This window comes from Lissotriton helveticus, chromosome 1_2 (genome assembly GCF_964261635.1).
Source record: "Lissotriton helveticus chromosome 1_2, aLisHel1.1, whole genome shotgun sequence".
NCBI classification, from domain to species: Eukaryota; Metazoa; Chordata; class Amphibia; order Caudata; family Salamandridae; genus Lissotriton; species Lissotriton helveticus.
Genome location: NC_136058.1, coordinates 17093414 through 17108681, shown reverse-complemented (window position 1 = coordinate 17108681; position 15268 = coordinate 17093414). Strand labels below are relative to the sequence as shown.

The window sequence follows — 15268 nt, the reverse complement described above, 5'->3', positions numbered from 1 at the left end:
GCTCACAGAGATATACGTGAGCACACTTTACATAAAAATGGATTGATTCAAACGGATTACACATCGGAAGTCGGTCCAGTGTTAAGTAAGAGATATATTTCAACACAGCTTTCTTACAGATACACATCATTGGAGGTACGAATATTAATGATTCTTTCATGGTTTCAGAATGCATTCCTTGTCCGAAGAACTAGGACGGGACATAGGTGAGTCCACTAGGATTAGTGACAAGCACATGGTGAAGCACTTAGCTATGGGTGAAGCTAATGATACCTGTTTGTTACATTGATACAGGATATTTAATGTCAAATCATGGGTGGCAGCCACATACTGTGGAAAGTAGGAATGACTGGCGGCTTTCCCTACTAAGGGATGATCCTATACTACACAACACATCAGCATAAGTTCTTGTATGTCAACCATCTTGCATGCAAACATTTTGGACACATGGTGTAAATTGGGTTCCCTTGCCCATGGTGATAGTTTCTCGACTGTCTTAGTACTCCTCATCTAAATAAATATATTATTTATGACTAATATGCTGTACAGGAACCTAAAGTCTTGGAAATAAAAGAATTGAACACAACTACTGACAATACGAATTAATAAGTGCTCGGAGAACGTGTTACTGGACTTTTACAATTGAGCAAGGATTGTTGGCTTATCCTCCTGTAGAGCACCAGATTGAATAATTTTGTTGCATACCATTTTGGATTGACAAGGATTATACAATGGTCGTGTGCACCCTTTTGTCCTAGCCACCATTTCTGTTATACTTTGTAATTGTAATGTAGGCAATAACTATGCAAAGCTGCTTAGTGCTAGATACCCTTCTAGCGAAGCTGGGTGGTGTTTGTTAGGTACTAAAGGTAGAAGAATGTTGTACCTTCATACCTGTTAATAGTAGGGTTATTAATGCATATCTGAACAATACCACTAATATCTTTGGTGTAGTCCTAGCTTCAGAAGAGCTTGGCTTATGAGAAACAGTAGGTTCTTGAGTTAGAGAGATATGAAAGGGATTTTAGCAAGGTTTGTTAATGCCTGTAGGGAAAGTTGTTAAATCATAAGAGAGAACGTTTCGAGGTGGAGGATGACAAAGCTAGTGCTTACAACCAGCTAAAATTGATAGAAGAATCAACTTGAAAAAAGCAGGAAGTGATGCAGACTGTGTTATAATTGCTGATTAGTTTAATTCTATTAATTGTGTTGTTGAGTGATTCTGAAATAACTAATGGGGAATTTAGTAAATATTTTTTGTCTATATTTTATGCAGAATTAACAATGTATTGCATGTATTTCCACAAACGTTTACAAACATATACACTGAAATATTACTGTTGCCATTAAAGTGTATTCTCTATGATGTGTAAAAGTGTTTTTTCTAATCCATGCTAACTAGGCTTCAATTTAAGTATTACCTCTATCTTGTCCAAGATGGCAGTCAGTCTTGTCACTCATTCTTCCCCCACCCACTTCTCTTCTCACAGTTTCTGCAGCACACGGTCAAGCTGAGATGCACTTATTTATTTCTACTGTCACTGTTTATGAACTTCCTTGCCTCAGTTATGAAACTGCAAACGTTACTTCTGTTTCACTGTTCCATAGGCATTTATATAACACTATTGTTCATGTATCTAGTCTGTTCTAGCATCTCCTGATGACATTAGCAAAGAGAGGGCAGAACAATTATTCATGTGGTGGAATAGTGCTTACGTGTTAAAGCAACATGAGGTTTATTGTTCATGTGCTCTCATTTGTGGCTAAATGATACATTTGCACATTGCAAAATGATTTTGCAGTTCTGTTAATTCAATATGTTATATATTAATTGTAATCTGATATTGTGATGCATTGCATTGGTGTACTGAATTGGTGCATTGGTGTCTTAATGTGGGGGCACATTTCCTCATAAAACTGAGGTTTAACACGATCTCCTGGCAATTTTGGGGTGTCTACAATTTCAGACTACCCCACACTCAACTTTGCAGCTCTAAGCATCTTGCGCAGGGAGAGCACTGAAAGTGTTTTGCTAAGCACTTTTATATATATAGATAAACAAATAATTGTTGGTGTTTTTTCAGGAATTTGGATAGGACACCAGAGACAAAATGTATCAAATGTTTGGGAATTTAATTGTTTCCAGATGCCTAGATAGCAAGAACAATGTACTTTAAATAACCAGAATGATTGAAGATAGCAGGCAGGAGTTAGTGAGGTAAATATTGTATCACACAGTAAGGGTTAACAGGCACAGCAAAAACAAATTCCTGTCTCTGAGGTAATCCAATAACGCCTTAAAAAGATTCCAGATTGGCTGATGTATACCAGTTCCTGGAGAGACATCCATTAGTCATATGCACTTTCAGGCCTATTATATGTCTCTTGTAGAGCAACATCAATGTAGAATACTTTGTCAATGGCTGTCACAATATAACACATTCACTTTTACATCTAAGAACATTGAGTACATTAAATTTGCTAATGCATAAATCCAGTTTATTGTCAAAGCAATGGGAAGGAGTGAACATGTGTGGTAGATGAATGGGTGCTATGAAGGGGATTGACACAAACATGTCTGATACGTCTGACACCCCATTGTTCTGAAGTCTTAGAACCTGCTTTATTGGCTATCTGGTCCAGGCATGTGTAGATGTTTGCTACCAAAAGAGTTATTGCATCAAATATAGATTCATAAACGGTCCCTCCCTGGCTCATGATTTGCTGACTTTTTTGTTCATCTCAGAACTCGGCTTCTGATGAGATGTCATTCCTCGCTATCCTTCTATTTGTCCCACTTAAGAAGCATTTCAATCTCATCAGTTTTATTAAATCAACTCAAGTTCATAGCCTCTTCCAGCCAACGAGTTTCGTTCAGTAGGAGCTTGAACTTCGTCAGGGCTATTAAAAATAAATATTGCGTTGGGAATACAATTGAATGACAGGCTTCTTGTAATAGAGGGTGTAGCACCTGTGTACGAGTTGAGTACACCAATCATCATCAATAAAGCTAGTGACTGTTGTAATTTCATGGCCACATATTTGGGCCCTGGGTATATTAGCCCATAGAAAATGCCAGGTCAGACCGGCTGCACGACTTCACAGCGTGTAGGTCAAACAGCAATCGGCACGAGCCCAGGTGCTACACCCTCTATTTCAAGAGGCCTGTGATTCCATGGGGTTCCCTACTCAATATTTCCACCCATTGAGCGCCTTACCAGGGCAGAGTAATGCAAGGCTGTGACTTGCACTGCCTTGCATTACTCCAGATTTACCAAGCAATGCCGGCCCATGCAAGGTGGCCTTGCGTTGCTTGGTTAAACTGACTTTGGGATTTTGTTGGCCTTGCGGCACTCCGCATGTTGCACGGGCAACACAATACCTTGATAAATCTGCCTGTGTATTTGCAGAGCTCTGCTTCATCTTCCCCAGTCCCTACACCCTGCATCTCTTTTGAGACCTCATTAGACAGGAGTGCAACGCAACCGAGTAAGTGAGCAGTTATAGTGACACCTGCTGTCACTGAACTGCATCCTCTGCTGTGCAATCGCCTGCAAGGGCTACTTACTAGTTGAAGAAGCAGGGAGTTGGTGGAAGCCAGGTGAGTTGGTGGTGCAATGAGATTTACACTCCTCTAAAACAGTAGGGCATTATATTTGAGTCCTTGATCCAACTGTTGTGCTATTAAGTTCAAAGCTAGAAAACACAGAAGGAACTAGTGTCCCTTTGGCTCATATTTTCCACTTTGACTGCAGTTTATCCATTACAAGAGCTCCTCCTCATTTGTATCCCACAATGCTTTTCTCAACATAGACATTCTCTCACCTTCTTCAACAGTTGCTAGGGGGCATATTTATTAAATATTCAAGCAAATGAATATTATAGTATCCAATATCAAATCATTCCTCAAGGGGCAGGCTTTCCAGGCTAAGCTGAGAGCTAATACTATAATATTCACTGCACTCTAGTATCTCACCCCATAATGCTTTGCTGAACCTTTGGTTGGCATTGTATTTTTGCCAATAAGTGACCTTTGAAAAATATTAGGCAATGAAAGAGGTGATGATTTTGGGGTCCTCCCTAACCTAGGGAGAGAACCAAGCAGATGCCGTGAACACAAATAGCACATGCTTAAATGATTCGGTGGTGGTCCCATCCTCCTAGGACCAACCCAAGCACAGTTATGGGCAAAAATACAATCCCAACCAAAGGCCCTGCAAAGCATTATGGGATGATATTCTAGAGTGCAATTAATATTATAGTATCCAAAATCAAAACATTCCTCAAGGGGCAGGCTCTCTGCTCAGCTGAGAGCTTATACTATATTATTCACTAAACTCTGTAATCTTGCGCCATAATGCTTTTCTGGGCCTTTGGTTGGCCTTTTATTTTTGCCCATAACTTTGCTTGGGGTGGTCCTAGGAGGATGGGACCACCACCGAATCGCTCAGCCTGATATGCTCTTTGTATTTAAGGCATCTGTTTGCTCTCCCCTAGGTTAGGGGTGACCCCAAAATTATCACCTTTCTCATTGTCTGGTATTTTTCAAAGTTCATATTTCTGAATTGGTTATATGCTTTTTAGCATGTAAAGGTAAAGTTGTTTTATCAAAGGTTGATTGATTGATTATTGTTTATTGTTATTAGTTAATAAAAACAATTACAATACAAATTAGATACATGTTAAAAAAAATCAATTTTCATTAAAGCATTGGTAAATATTAGTGCAACACAAAATAAAATAATGGATTTGTTAAAATAGAGTGTTATAAAAATACATTCAATTTATAATTGCAGGGACTTTTCACCAGATTATTCATGTGGGCTATGCATCTGTAGGAAGAGACAGAAATTTGACAGTTCTAGATATCATCATCCTGCTACTATTATTTCATGCTCATTTAAATGACATATAGTCTTGCGACTGAAAAGGGACCTAATGCTGTTGGATACTACTTCCAATCCTGTTTTACTGCTCTATCATTAGATTGTAAAAACTTTAAAAGTTTACAATTTAGCTGAGGGTCTGTAGAATCCAAGCTTCTAATGATGGCTGTTCTACACGTACGAATCCCTCGCGTGTTAAATAAGTGCTTTAAAAGTACTCAACTCGCATTTTTCAGTTCAGGACATATACAGACCAAGTGCACAAGGTCCTCGTTTGGGGCATCACATAGTCTGCACGTTTTTGATCCTTTATATCACCAAAGTGGTTTATCTGACAGAGATGGTAGATCACTTAGGCGCATGGCCAATAATTTTTTCTGAAGATGCACATGGTAAGTTAGCTGAAGGTGAGTTTCTGGTTGCAATGTGACATACGTTTGAATTGTCATCGATACTTGGGCTCGCCACGAAAATGTACTTTTATCATCAACTAACAAGTGAATTTTTGCCGTCCCACAGTTCACCCGCATTGATTAGTTGTAAAGATGGGAACAGATATTTATTGCAACTTGAATTGTCATCGTTGACCAAGACTTCCCATAGTACGTTGACTAGAGGGCTAGATTGATTATTTCGTATTTTGTGCATTGCTTTGATGAACTGGTACCTTCTTGCTATGTTTTGCTGTGTCAGTCCAAATTCCGAACACACTTGAGCTGAGGAGGCATTACAGGGCAAATGAAATACCTGTTTATATGTTTGATTTGTAATCTATCTAGCATTTTGGAGTCCCTACCATGCATCACCATATTTGCATAGGTTAGAGAAGGAAGCAATTTTGCTTTTATTACAGAGAGCAGTGGTTGGTAGGAGGGACTGTCTAGTTTTTTTGCAAGTTTTGTGTACGCCGCTGTTTCATTGATCAATCTTTGGTGTCCAATTTCTGTATGACTCAGCTGCACTATGTCATCAGCGTATGCTAGATGGGATATTGTCAGTGGGCCTAACCTTGGGGCATGTGCATTAACTAGCTCCAGGTGGGAAGTCAGATTGGCCATAAATAGATTAAACAGATGTGGAGCTAGCACACACCCTTGCTTAAGACCCCTAGTGGTTGGTATTTTCCTAGATAATTTGGTCCCGTCCCCTACCTTGATTTGAATCCACGTTTCAGTATATAGTGATTCAATTGCTCTTAACATTTTTTCGTGTATACCCCAACATCTTAGTTACCAAATATCTGCAATCTCCGCAAGCGGAATGGAGATCATTGCCCACGGTTAATCTCATTGTGGACAGGAGCAAGAGTGTAAGCGAAAAGGTGTGTCTTGTTACCACGATTCCTGAGAGATCTGGGAGTGTTGCGTTCTGGGTTGTCCAATCATTTGCTTCTCCGTTTTTGTGTAGGAGAGTGAGCGAGACACTATAGCTAGTTGGTCCTGGGCTCGTGGGTACTAAGGTGGTAGAAAGGCAGAGCCCCTATACAGCAAGGTCCCATAATCATGTGCATAGTTTTGTGTATGTGCAGAATCCCTGCAACACAGCACATGTAGAAAGAGGATAAAATGAGGGAAAAAAGCCTATTTCTCCCCCTACACCTCTCTTGTTCATGACACATTCCCAGGTATACCAATAATTATAAATCTTGGATTGCACCAACATCCATGGATGGATGCTTGAGATCACCCATGCTCCACCCATTGAATGACTTCCTGGGCAGAGTAATGCCAGACAGTGACTTGCGTTGGTTGCGCTAATCCACAATATGGACCTATGGAAGGACATAGGAGGACTGGTTCTGCTGTTTATCACCTGAGAGAAGTCAAGGACACTGTACCTGCACTTCCTCTTTTACCCAGGAAAAAGAAGTGGACTCCAAATATCATAAGGCTAACATCATGTTCAAGCTGCAGGGAAACAATTAGCTACAAGAGACCTTTCATACAATTTTCCAGTTGACCAGATCTAGCTGGATCTGTCCTGGGCCCTGCTGCTGGCTTTTATGGAATGAGACCTGACACATAGCTTCTGTCCTAAGATGCTGGACCCTTGGCTGAGTACCCCTCCTAACTTTTCCTGAAACCTGGGGCTTAAAATGTTTTTCGCTACAAAGACCTCCGGAGAACCACAAACAACCTGCCAGGCTGATCCTACAAAAGTAGGTTGTTGCTGGTCCAAAGATTCTGGTTGCTCCCGCTCAGAGCTTCTCCACAGTAGCATATCCATTTCAGAGGTACAGTACAGAAACAGTATCTGGGCTTGTGGAGTCCTGTTCAACTGCAGCTTGCAGTTTTGCCGTGCTGGAGGAATTCAATCTCCAAAAATTACCAACTAGCAACAAAGGCATTTTGACCGAGTGAAGGTGGCAAAAAAATCCAGCCAGTGAGGGGCATTCTCTGACTGTTAAATTGAAATGTCTCCCGCTCTCAGATTTCCCACCACAAGTCAACAGCTTCACAGAGAACTCATCCTGAGCCTACCCAGGGACATGGAGCCCTCTTCAGCCACAGCCTGAACCCTTGCCCATCAGAGAATTTTTTACTTCCATTTCAGGAACTAAGGGGCATATTTTTGAAAATAGTGGTGTAGGGCAGCGCAGTAAGTCAACTTGCTACGCTGCCCAGTATCACTGGGAAAGGGCAGGAATACACTGCATTTAAGCAATGTGGTACATTCATGTCCTTTCCCCCATTTTGGCAGCCTAGCGCCAATGCAAGCACCCTTGAACCATGGTACAAGGGTGCCTGTGTTGTATGCAGTATTGTTCTTGTGCAGGAATGGGTACCTTTCTGCACAAAAACAATCCACAGAGGTAAAAACAAGGAGAAATAAAGATATTTCTCCTTGTCACACCTCCCCTCGGGAGGCGTAAGGTTTTGGTGCTTCCCCAGGTTTACATGGTCTTGTAAATCTGGGAAAGCATCAACATCCATCCAGTGATTGGCACTGCATTGCCTTACTCCAGATTTTTGAAGCCGTTCAAAGCCATGATCTACGCACCAATGCAAAAAGGCCCCAACCCTTTTTTTATCAGACCACTAGCTTGCGCAATTGTACAAAACTTGTAGGTACAGTCAGGAAATGAGATTGGTTCCATATCGTCTCTGCAACACCTTGCATCTCACCAGGTCAGAGACCGTGACCAGTATTGACAGTAGACAAAGCCCACAATTAATTCCTTACCAAGACGATATGGACAATCCCATGGTCACTTTGCAGAATATAACTCATATGCTAAATTTTGCAGAATAAAAATCATGCCATATGTCACAATCTCACCTCCCTACAAAGCCATGTGAGTACTCAAGCAAACAATTCCTAGGTGTGAGAAAGAGCTAAAGGCTCCATATATGTAAAACCAGCAATGTTTGTAACTAGAAAAGGAGCAATGCCAGCTGGTCAGGCCACACCCACTCAAATCCACATAGTTACAACGATCCTGGTTCCATTAGCACCATCAGAGCACTTTTATGATAATAGTGCTAAATACTCACTCTTTTTGAACCAATACCATTTATAGCTTTCCCTTGTGACACAGCCTTTGTTGCCTTTATCTTGCCCTAGATAGGGGAAATGCAGCTTTATGGTCAATACCCTTAGTTGACAGTAATGACCCTTTGCTGAATTATTTTGGGTGATTCAAGGAAGCTGTGCGTTGCCTTTTTGCTAAACACGCGTTCGTTCAGGCAGTAGATAGTGAAATCTCGAACCTTAAACAAAGAACTTCAGATACGCTGCATTTTATCTCTTCCTTTAACTGCCTAGTCATAGAAACAGCATGGTCTTTAGAAAAATGGGTCTCCATATTTTACGGTGGCTTACCAAGTTGTAGAACCACCGGAGGATTGTGAAAGGAGAAAAAGGAAAAATTCTTTAGATACTAGAATAATCCTGATTATGAAACAGAATCAAAAACCACTGATGCAGGTAAACCAAGGTAAATTACTGGAGATACATGACCCTTGACTAAAGAGGAAAGGGAGAAGCGCCTGAAGTTGAATCAATGTTTATATTGTGGCAAAACCAGTCACTTTGTAAAGGAGTGCCCCTCTCGTCTGTCTAAACCAAATTCCTCTAAAACAAGTGCAACCTTATGTCCAGTAAAACCTGACAAGGTGATGGGAAGCAAAGGAACTCAGTAGGTAGTGAGGTTGACCTACTGGCTGTATCACTGCAATCAACCTCCAAGGCATCTTCTGACCTAGCAATACAACATCTCACTTTGCCTCTAACCCTAGCCTTCTTCTCAGGGACCACCGGTTAAGTAGAAGCCTTAGTAGATTCCTGTGCCACAGGAAATTTTATGGACATTAAATATGCAAAATCATGGGCATTCAATCAATCTTCAAGGACAACCCTGAGGTAGCTGTAGATGGGAAGGCACTAACTTCTGTAAAGTTACGATTTCAGACCGAACAGCTGCTTATGACATAGCTTGCCCTACATCAGGTGAATATTAACTTTGTTCTAATCGACGCCCCTCAATTCCGCCCTATTTTAGGTTTGCCCTGGCTTTATTGCCATAACCCAACCACAGCTTGGAAAGCTAAAACACGTACCTTGAACTTCATAAGGAAGCTGTTGAAAATCCACATACAATACCCTTAAGGGAATTAGGTGTGGCCTTTACTGAGGGTTTACAGGTACAATAGTCTGACATCTGCAATAAGAAAAGGGCCAACACTCTACCACCACATCACAGTTTTGACTGCAAAATCAACCTGATTCCTTGATCAAAATTGCAGTGTAGTCATATTTACTCTCTCACACAAAAAGGAGAACGAACATCTTAGACAGGACTTGGAAAATGGCTTTATTACACATTACAGATCCCGGTCTCCTCTCCTTTGTTCTTCATCCCAAAATGGGCAGGAGGAAACTTAGGATGTGTATTGACTACCGCTCCCTCAACAATGTCACAGTCATAACCTTTACCCCTTATTCCTGAGTTATTGGATGAAGTAAAAAGGGCAGTTATTTTTACAAAATTAGATCTTAGGGGAGCATACCATTTAGTGAAAGTACGACCTGGGGATGAGTGGCATTTACAACTAAATTCAGGATTTACAAATATCAGGTAATGCTTTTTGACTTATGAAATGCCGCAGCCACATTCTAGTTCTTCATAAACGAAGTTTTAAGGGAATTCACTGACATCTTTTGTGTGGTATATATGGATGACATCCTGATATACTCCGACTCAGGGGAAGAACATACCCAGCAGGTATGTGCCATTCTTTAAAAGCTCTGTGTGAATGACTTATACGTCAAACTGGAAAAATGTTTGTTGCATGCCACCGAAGTAGAATTTTTGGGATATGTTATCACCCCCAAAGCCATTGGCATGGATCAATAGAACGCTGCCTCCATACATGATTGGCCTTCCCCTACTACGGTGAAGGAAATTAATCATTTCCTAGGGTTCATGAATTTTTATTGCCAATTCAGAGAACAATTCTCTAAGACCATTAACCCAGTCACACACTTGTTACCTAAAAAAGTACCTTTGTGTGGGACAAACATGCTGATAAAGCATTTAGGATTTTTAAAAAGAAAGTCACCACAGTCCCTATCATAGCCCTCCCGAATCCAGATGATCCATACATTGGTAAGTTGTCGCTTCCCAGACTGCTTGGAGGTATTCTATTTCAAAGAAATCGAGAAACTGGATGCTTGCATTCCAATGCCTTTTATTCACATAAATTGTTGCTCCCAGAATGTAATTAATATATTGCAGAGAGTTATTGGCTATAAAAGCAGCTTCTTAGGAATGGTGAGAATATTTGTTGGGAGTCAAACACTCAATAACAATTTACACTGATCACAGCAATTTGCAATTTCTTCATTCCATCAGAGCCCTCACTCTTAGACAGTTATGCTGGACCCTTTATAACAGTTATGATTTTATAATAATGTACCCACCAGGTAAAGGCAATACCAATGTGGATGCCCTCTCCCGAATTGGAGAGTCAGAATCACATAAGCCTGAATATACTACTTCACTCATTTTGTCCCCCAAGTGCTATCAAGGGGTCATTATCACAACTGGCTTTCTAATCACTGTGTGACCACATATTAAAGACAAGCAACATGACAACATGTTTCAGAAAGTGGAAAATGTAGTAGTCAAAAATAACCCATCGTGCCCCCTCAAGTAATGGATGAAGACTAAAATGGAGACCAGTAGCTCCCGATCACTTATTCAGGAAAGTTATTGGTTAAAACCTCCCCTTGGTAAAGGCATGTCTCACTGAGACTGTTAACGTTAACCCTGCAGCTGCTGCCTTCATTCACGTTTGCGCTAAAATTAAAAAAGAGCTCATGGTGTCAAGTAACCCAATCACAGTCAAGCTCAGATGGTTTAATCGGGTGTGCTCTGCAACGAGTTTTCAGCTGTGATGTGCCCTTAAGTCATCACATAGGGAAACCCCCTGAGTGTGGATGAATCACATAAGCAATATATACAGGCTATCTTAGCCAGGAAAGTGGAATTATTAATCAAACAGTGGGATTCGCTAGTCACAGTGGCAAACAATAGAATGAAACTCAGTTGTCATTCCCCCCCATGCCTCATGTAGTAGAGCAGATTTCCTTGCACCTTGCCTACAACACTAATTTGCCCACAATTTATGGTAGGATAGAAAGACAACATCCACCAAATGCCTGTTGCTTCATTTTTCGGAAAGTCCCTCTGTTCACATGGCTACACTCACAGGAGATTATGGTCCTGGAAGCCGTGCACATCTTCATGAGAGATTTTATTAAGTGGCAGACATATTGGGCATGGACTTCAGTTCTTGATAGTAGCCGTGGTGAGAATATCACAATTTAGCCACTTACCTGCTGTTGCTTATCAATGCAATTCATTGTGGTCTTCACCCACTGTGGCACAATCCCAAAGTACCTGGAAGAGAAAAGAAAACAAGAATTAAGCATAAAAAAGTCCACATTTAAAACAAATACTGGACTACCAGAAGCATTCATTCAGTGGGGGAAACAAATCATGATTGCTTGAACTGTCAACCTTAGGATGGTGTTCCACAATTATTTTGCCCTTCTGCTCCATTTTTGCTGTTCTTGTTTTTGCTGGCTTTAGGCTCTGCACACTTTACCACTGCTAATAAGTGCTAAAGTGCATGTGCTCCCTCCTTAAAACATGGGAACATTTGCTTATCCCCCATTGACATATTGAATTTACTTATAGGACCCTAGTAAAGTGACACTACATGTAAATTAAATGTGACAAGTGGACTTGCACCACTGATTGTGCCACCCACTGAAGTAGCCCTTTAAACATGTCTCAAGCCTTCCATTGCAGCCTGTGTGTACAGTCTAACCCGTTCACTGTGGCGGAAATTCCGCTGCGGTGCTGGTGTTCCACACAGTGGGCGCGGCTTCGTCGGCCATTGGTCGAGCACCCCAGAGATAGTGCTTGCGTCGGCCAATGGCCGACGAGAACACAAACTCCCATGTTGACTTGGCAAAATACACCTTTTGCCAGGCCTAAACATTCCTTTTTAAAACATATAACTCAACCCTAGGGTAGGCCTTGGACAGCCCAGAGAGCAGGGTGCAGTGTATTTAAAAAGTGGAACATGCAAAAGGTGATGGGAGAAATGCTTGCAATTTTGCCTAATCACTGCCGACCACTCAGAGTGGTTGAGGTCAAAATGTACTACAAGGGACTTATTTAAAGAGATAGTCACTCTAATTTGTGAGTTGTACAAATGTAACACACTCAAATGTATCCACAGGATAACAATCTTAGTACATATTCAAAGTGAATTCATGGAAGGTAAAAAGAGAACACACAGAGAAAGAAAATATATTCAGAAAATGTATATTTACTAACACAAAATTGGGGAGATAAATGCAAACAAATTAATTCAAGCAAAAAGTCATGAACGGAGATAAACAATACTTTTTCCTACAGTTCATAACCAAAGACATCAACTCCAAATGGATACAGAAAACAACCAAAATTAATTAATAACAAAGTGGTTGTGAGTTTGTGCCAATGCAACGTTTCCGGAGATGATGAAAGTGTCGACGTTTCGGTCTAAGGGGCAGTCGTCTTGTAGACCATCATCAGGACAAAATATTCGAATGCTGTAGAAACTCCCTGGAATTTCTGAACAAAGCTGTATCGATGTAGCAAAACACGGCAATGAATGTGGGGTAAAATGTCAGCCAAAGGGTGGAATCTTAAATGTAGATTAATAAGGCCACAGCAATTGGCCAAGTCTTGAATCACAATCAGTTTGATCAGCGTAATTAATTTTCGCAACAGAACCTCGGGCGGCGTCTGACAAACCTGCAAGCCGATTGAGGAGTTTCTACAGCATTCAAATATTTTGTCCTGATGATGGTCTACAAGACGACTGCCCCTTAGACCGAAACGTCGACACTTTCATCATCTCCGGAAACGTTGCATTGGCACAAACTCACAACCACTTTGTTATTAATTAATTTTGGTTGTTTTCTGTATCCATTTGGAGTTGATGTCTTTGGTTATGAACTGTAGGAAAAAGTATTGTTTATCTCCGTTCGTGACTTTTTGCTTGAATTAATTTGTTTGCATTTATCTCCCCAATTTTGTGTTAGTAAATATACATTTTCTGAATATATTTTCTTTATCTGTGTGTTCTCTTTTTACCTTCCATGAATTCACTTTGAATATGTACTAAGATTGTTATCCTGTGGATACATTTGAGTGTGTTACATTTGTACAACTCACAAATTAGAGCGACTATCTCTTTAAATAAGTCCCTTGTAGCACATTTTGACCTCAACCATACTGTGCCCAAGCCTACAAGGGTCGATTGGGTTTCCCCTGCTTATAACACGACCACTCAGAGTAGCATCCCCACCAAATGTTTTTTTACTCACCATGCCAACCTCAGTTTGAACCCAGCCTTATGCAAATCAGTCTTGACATTTCTCCTCTTGGGAACCGTCCAGCCCTTACTGCCAGTCTAGGTCTTCCCTGAACTGGAAACAAGCGACCTAGAGCCGGTGTCAGGGCATCAGCCCTCGTCAGCAGGGTTAGCTTGAATCCAGTGACACAGTGAGCATGGGGCCTATTCAGCATTCTGCCCATCATTTGTTATTTTTGTATTTGCCGAACTAAGTGGGAAGGGTATGCCCAGACATGGGTCCCAGGCTCACTGTACCACTGGATTCAATCTAGCCTGGCTGATGAGGGGTGAAACCCAAAACTGGTCCTAGGATGCTTGTTTACAGTCCAGGGAGGACCTTGCCTGGCATTTCGGGCAGGACTGTTCCCATGGGGAACAGGGACAAGACTGATTTGCATATCAATGAGTCTAAATTGGATGATGGATTCAACTCAGATCTGTGCCAGGGGCAATGTTTGATTTGTTCAGCATTTGTCCATCTTCTCCTCTTTTTGTATTTAAAAAGTGTGGCATATTATTTAAAGCTTCATGTAACCTGGTAGTGAAAAACCTTGTTTTACCCTATTGCAAGTGCAAGGCCTACCTCTCCCCTGGATAACATTGGAGGTCACCTATTGCATTGAATATGCTGTACTTTCCTAATGGAAACAAATGACTAGTAATGTTTGATGTCTTTTGAACTGTAATGAAAGATCCTACCTTATGGTAAAGTTAGATTTTAAACAAAAAATTTGAAAATGCCACTTTTATAAAGCCTGGGTGGAGTTTGCAGAGTTCCGCTATACAGAACTCCGCGATGTGCAAAAAACTCTACCGCGCGGAGCTCTGCGAGCAGTGGAGTGTGTTAGATAAATGCGTTTCACGGTGATTTTCAGTGCTAGGTGCTTGACCTCACTGTGCAATCAACACAAATGGCACCATGCACAGCGCAAGCGGGTGCTGCTTCCTTTCTGCCGCTCAAGTAGATTTTTACTTTCTCAATGCGAACGGACGGTTTCTCAATGCGAATTGTCCCAAGTATCCGCGACCACTCGCAATGAGAAATCTCACCGCCCACGTTGAGAAATTTTGCTGGGAGGTTGATTTTCCACCTTCCCGCTCCCTAACTTGATGCTGACGATCATGAATGGGGCAATAATACTCCTCTCCACTACACGAAGCAGAGTTTTCCGGAACTCCATGAGCTCCGCTTAAAGCAGAGTGCGGAACAGTCCGCAAACTCCGCGAGTGGAGTGGAGTTCACCACCCAGACTTAGCACTTTTCTGTCTGAGCCATTTAGTGCCTGTAGCCTTTCTCTAGGTCGCATGGCTGGGTGTAGCTGACAGTTGCGCTGTGTGAATTCCTCCTAGACAGCCACACTCAATAGAGAGCTTAGCAGTGCCTGGAAGGGCCATCACTGGCAGGATGAGAGGGCACAGCCCCATTTACATTTGAATAGGCTGTGCCATACCTCCACACAAAGG

General features: G+C 41.4%; 1 long non-coding RNA gene across 15 annotated transcripts in view; it reads right to left on the bottom strand.

Annotated features, from left to right (window-relative positions):
* The window catches only part of LOC144807741 (uncharacterized), a 651207-nt gene that overhangs the window by 430719 nt on the left and 205220 nt on the right, over window positions 1-15268 (bottom strand). For all 15 annotated transcript variants that reach the window (XR_013606414.1, XR_013606413.1, XR_013606411.1 and 12 more), the window contains one exon: window positions 11727-11790. This is a non-coding gene — a long non-coding RNA (uncharacterized LOC144807741). The remainder of the gene's footprint in view (window positions 1-11726; window positions 11791-15268) is intronic.